Below are 6000 nucleotides of genomic sequence, written 5' to 3'. Positions count from 1 at the left end.
ATTTAATTAATATACTATATTGGTTTATGATGTGTTTAAATCGTAATTAAAGGCGCGTTTTCTTCGAGGAAGGAAGAAGTCAAGCTTTGGCGCCTTTCAAAATGTGTAACCAATTAAAATTGTTATCACAATTTAAATGCATAGTATTTCAATGTTTATATATAATATATGAAAACGACGGCCTATTGATACTCGATTTTTATAACCTTACAATATTTATCTTGACATTTGAGGTATCCAAGTCTCTACTACATGTTCGACTGATTCAAATTGTGTATTCATATATCCCCTATATATAAAATATATATTATAGTTTGGTATGGATTATATTTTTGCTACAAATTTGATATGATTTATTCTGGGATATGGAATTTTAGAGTTAGCTAATTAATGATTTCGGTTTCTTTTTATTTCACCAAAGTGTAATGTTCTAATACTTCATCCTATATATCGTTTGGTAATTTTTTAATTATCTTTTTTTTTTGTATTGCTCTCATTTTACGATTCCATATTTATGGTTTTAGGTTTAAAGATTAGTTTAGAAATTTAAATTAGAGTTTGGATTTTATAAGTTAGGATTTAGGGTTTATTATATTTTTAAGGTTTAGAATATGGGATTTAGGGTCAGTATAAAATGAGAAAAAATAGCAAATAAATTTAAATAAATTGTCAAGTGGTCCAATAGATGATTGGAATTTGGAACAATAAAATGATAAGAAAGGAATTTATGAAGAGGTTTTAACAATATATAACGTTTGCCGTGAAAACTATATTTAGTATCTGTAATTAGTAAGTAAATATATTTGATTTATTGTTAGCACTCAAATTTGTTTGTTTTAATTCAATATCATTTCAGGCAATTCTGCAAAGTTTTTTTTGGCTTTTGCAAATAATTTAATAATCTAGTTGGGAAAAAAAATAGAATTTAATGCTTTTTTAGTCCATTATACACGTTTTATATTTGTTCTGGAAAGAACCGTTGTGCTTTAACATTTCTGTTTTAAGAAATAAAAGCTTTTAGGTGTATAAAGAGTTTTGGTAATAGAAAACTACCATTTAATAATTTTTTTGAAAAACATTTACAGAAACATGTATCTTTATATACATAGTTGCACACATATAGATACACATACTTATATATAGGGCATACACACACATATATATATATATGTACATATACATATAAACTTATTCATATACCCAAGCGTCGGTGGTGTATATATACACACACACATTTTACTGTAAGCATTTATTGTATTTAAATACAAAAAAAAATGATGAAATTAAATTGCTTGTGTTGTGACGGTCTATAAACTTGTGAGAGGGAGAGAGGGAGAAATTAATGAACTCTGTGTTTTGTTACATCTCTCAAATCATGGAGTCTCTTCCAGATCCCATACGACATCGTTTTGATTGTCGTCGCTCTGGTCTTCTCAGTTATATGGTACGTCAAATTACTCAAACAGCCGGGAAGAAATCCACCGTTGCCACCGGGGCCTCCCGGCCTTCCCATTGTCGGAAACCTGCCGTTCCTCAAACCGGACCTCCACTTATATTTTAAAGATCTTGCCCGAAAATATGGCCCGGTCTTCAAACTCCGGCTCGGGTCCAAACTCGCAGTCGTCATCACATCTCAGGAGGTGATGAGTGAGATTGTGAAGACCCATGACGTTACTTTCTCGAACCATGACGTCACCGCCTTATCACTCATCGCCATGTACGGCGGAGCGGATGTCCGGTCTGAGGGGACGTTCATGGAATAAAAAAAAAAAAAAAAAAAGAAGAAGAAGATGCGTGGTCTGGCCCTAAAACTTGACCAGCTACTGGATCAGATAATTGGTCAAAGGCTGGCAATGGATGGGCAGAGTAGCAAGGGGGATGCCGAGGATTTCTTGCAATTCCTGTTAAAGTTGAAGGACGAAGATGAAACCCCCCCCCCCCCCCCCTGTAAATGACCCACGTGAAAACCTTGCTCTTGGACATGATGATCGGAGGTACGGACACATGCTCCAAAACGACGGAATTCGCAATGGCCGAGCTTCTAGCTAAACCGGAGACGTTGAAGAGGGCTTAACAGGAACTAGACGAAGTTGTGGGTAAAGACAACATCGTAGAAGAATCTCACTCCGACATAGGGATGTCAAAATGGGTCGGGTTATACGGGTCGACTCAATCCGACCCACTTATAAACCCAAATGGGTTAGCCCATTTGGTTAATTTTTTAAAATGGGTTAAATGGGTTTTGGCCCATTAAACCCATGGGTTAAATGGTTAACCTATTAAATTCATCATTATATATTTAGTTAAAATTAAACTCATTTTTTAACTAATTAAAATTGTTAGATTTAGATATATAAAAATTAACATATATAGATATTTATATATATATATATACGAATTAAATCGAAATATTTGGTATTGTTTTCGAATCAAATCGCATCAAATCGTGCCGAAAAATTTGAATCGTATAAAAACTCGATACCGTTCTGAATCGAACCAAAAAAATTGGTTTTGTTTCTGAATCGAATCATATCGAAAAACTCGGTGTCATTTCTGAATTGAATTATGCCGGAAAATTCGAACCGTATAAAAAAACTCGGTACCATTCCGAATCGAATCGTACCGAAAAACTGGATATCGTTTCCGAATCGAATCGTGTCGGAAAATTCGAATCGTATAAAAAACTCGGTACCGTTCCGAATCGAATCGTACCAAAAAACACGGTGTCGTTTCCGAATCGAATCGTATCAAAAAACTCGGTGTCGTTTTCGCATCGAATTGTGCCAAAAAATTCAAATCGTATAAAAAAAACTCGGTACTGTTCCGAATCGAATCGTACCGAAAATTCGCATCATACCGAAAAACTCGAACCATTTCTGAATCGAATCATATTGAAAAAATCGGTGTCGTTTTTGAGCCGACCCGTTCAAAAAATCTAAACGACAATATTTTGAAAACATCGAATCGAATTTAAAAAATAAAAAAATCTTATTTTTTTTAAAGAAATATATAATTTTGCTTATAAACTATCGAATATAATATAATATCTAGTTATATATATATTTTTATTGAATGGATAAACCAAATCGAATATTAAAATGATAATTTCTAGGCTATATGAATATACATATTAATAGTTATATGTATATAAGTAATTTGTGAATATAAAAATGGATTTATATGGTTTATACAGGTTTAATGGGTCGACCCAACTCATCCACTATTATTAACGGATCGATCCAACCCAACCCGTTTATCCTTCAAATCCAAATGGATTGGACCCAAATGGATTGGGCCAACTCAATTGACATCCCTACTCCGACAAACTCCTGTACTTACTTGCCGTTATGAAAGAAACCCTAAGGCTTCACCCGGTTGTTCCCCTCCTCATCCCTCGACGCCCGAGTGAAACCACCGTTGTGGCAGGCTACACCATCCCAAAGGACACAATGATGTTCTTCAACATGTGGGTGGTCCAAAGAGATCCGAATTTATGGGAGGATGCATCGGAGTTCAATCCTGAAAGATTTATTAACAAGTTCTACGACTTCAAGAGGGAAGTGATTCCAGCTATCTACCCTTTGGATTCGGCTGGAGAATATGCGCTGGCATAGCCATGGCCGAGAAGTTCGTTCTCTACAATCTCGCGACCTTGTTGCATTCATTTGACTGGAAGATTCCGGAAGGGAAACGATTCGTCATTGAAGAGAAGTTCCAGATGGGGATGAGGATGAAGAACCCACTTGTGGCTATCCCCATTCCGAGGTTGTCTAATCCTGATCTTTATCTATAAATTGAGAAAGAGCATGAATGATTCTCTTAAATAAAATGTCTTGATGTCTAATAACTCTCTAATATAATATCCAACAAAAAAAAACTCTATTATAATTCCAATATTTACTTTCTTGTTGTAATATGCATGTAATAAAACTGCTTGCTTAGTTTGAAACTCTTACATATGTTTTGTGATGTTTTATGAGAATTCAACGATGGATTAGAGGAAAATTTCTCCTTGTTGTGTTGCACAACGATTTAATCTGGTCAACTTCACCTTCTAATATTATACTACAAGATTTTTTTACGGTGTCTACGTTTAATAATATTGCACAGTAAAAATGGGCATTTATTGATTTTTCCCCCTCCTCTCTGTTCAGGGTGTCAATTTAAGCCCGACCCCCGAAGTCCGACCCGACCCGACCCAATCCGAAAATTAGCGGATTTCGAATCTAAGTTTCTCGCCTAAAAAAAAATTGGGTTCTCGGGTCGATCTCGAATCGGGTTTCGGGTTCGAGTCGGCTCGAAACCCGATATTTAAAAAAAAATTACAAAGGGAATTGTGAGGGTCAGCCCCGTCTGACCCGATCCGATCCAAGCTCGTAATATATTGGGCCGACCCTCGGACTTAATCACACAGGTCCGAAAAAAATCGGGACGGTCCGACTCCGAAACCTTCGACTCGAATGCGTGCTCGGGCCGGTTCGGGTCGGACTGGCCCGATTGACCCATATCTCTGTTAGGGTTAGGAAATTAACGAGATTTTTTGGGCACCTAAATTCGAATTCGAGAATCGAGTTTTAAATATTCGAAAATCGGGTACTCTTTCATTGAGTTCGGTGCGCCACCGGAGTTGCCTAGCTAGGGTTAGGGTTACTCGTCGTCCCTCGCCTCTCTCGGTCTTTGTTTGGATTATTTTGCGATGTCGGGTTTAGAGATAGATAACAGCGATTTTCGGACTTTTGTATTTCCTTAAATTGGATTTGTCAAACTCTTTATATAGAGATAGATAATAATGATTTCCAGAATTCTGTATTTCACTAAATCGGATTCGTTTTTATTTTTTATTTTTATTTTTTAGAACTGTATTTGATTTATTACAAAATTATCAATTTTTATCCTGTTTTATTTCTGTATTGTGCTAGTACTGTCTAAGAATAAAATTTCTTGTGATGTCTGACCGCTGTCATTATGTTGTCGTGCTAAATGTAATTATATTTTACCTCCTCGAGATGCATAACTCAACTTAATCTTATATTTTGGTTTATTACAGTCTAAAACAAGCACAAATGTCGATGTTCGGAATGCTTAACGCTCGTAATCAACTGACTAGTGATTAAATGGGATCCAAACAAGAGCAAGTAGAAGTTTGATAACGCGTTATAACACCAAAATCTAAATTGAATAAGAAATATATACTCATAAAAAAATTCCGAAATTTGAGTTTTTTTTTTGTTTCAGATAATGCAAACGTAAACCTATATTTTGAGCACAAAAACGCATATGTAACACCTTTAAATTATAGAAAATTTCCAAACCCTAAATTTGGACATTTTTTCTGTCATATGAGTTTCCGTCACCTTTTTATTGTGTCGGGCGTTCCGTATCAAATATGGGATTATTTTCAAAAGTTTAATGTATTTTTACGGAATTTCTGAATAAATTAGTGCATTAATGTACATTACAATTAAATGAAAAATTCAATTAATACATATTGGTTTATGATGTGATTAAATCGGAATTAATTAAAGGCGCATTTTCTTCGAGAGGAAGGAAGAAGTCAAGCTTTGGCGCCATTGAAAATGTGTAACCAATTGTCACCACAATTTAAAGGTTTCGGTCCACTTAATCTTCATTGGCCGAAGAATCGAATCAAAGATTTTGAAATGATTTTGTTACATTTCAACTTTCATGATTTTTTAGTGGGTTCTAAGACTATATTCCATGTTCGAATGGCGATTTCGTTTTATTATTTTTTATATAAATTGGATTTTTGGTTATCAATATTTTATTAAACTTCTTTAGAACGTGTTTTGCAAAATTTGTTTGATCTATTATTAAATTTTAAGATGTATAGTCTTAAAATTTTGGGAAAAAAACCTAAAAATTTCTGAACTTGTATTTTGGAGTAATATTAATTCCTAAACTTGTAGAGGTGCCTATTAATTCCCAAACTTACAAAATTGAACACGTTAAATCCTGAACTTGTTAAACGGTTCCATATTC

The 6000-nt window shown here is 34.6% G+C and overlaps 1 pseudogene; it reads left to right on the top strand.

Moving 5' to 3' along the window:
- Positions 1-3308: 3308 nt before the first annotated feature.
- On the top strand, positions 3309-3951 carry LOC104822760 (annotated as a pseudogene).
- The last annotated feature ends 2049 nt before the right edge of the window (positions 3952-6000 follow it).

This window comes from Tarenaya hassleriana, unplaced genomic scaffold, assembly GCF_000463585.1.
Source record: "Tarenaya hassleriana unplaced genomic scaffold, ASM46358v1 Cleome37, whole genome shotgun sequence".
Taxonomy (NCBI): domain Eukaryota; kingdom Viridiplantae; phylum Streptophyta; class Magnoliopsida; order Brassicales; family Cleomaceae; genus Tarenaya; species Tarenaya hassleriana.
The sequence above is the reverse complement of the archived record's forward strand: the minus strand, read 5'-3'. Positions and strand labels throughout refer to the sequence as shown.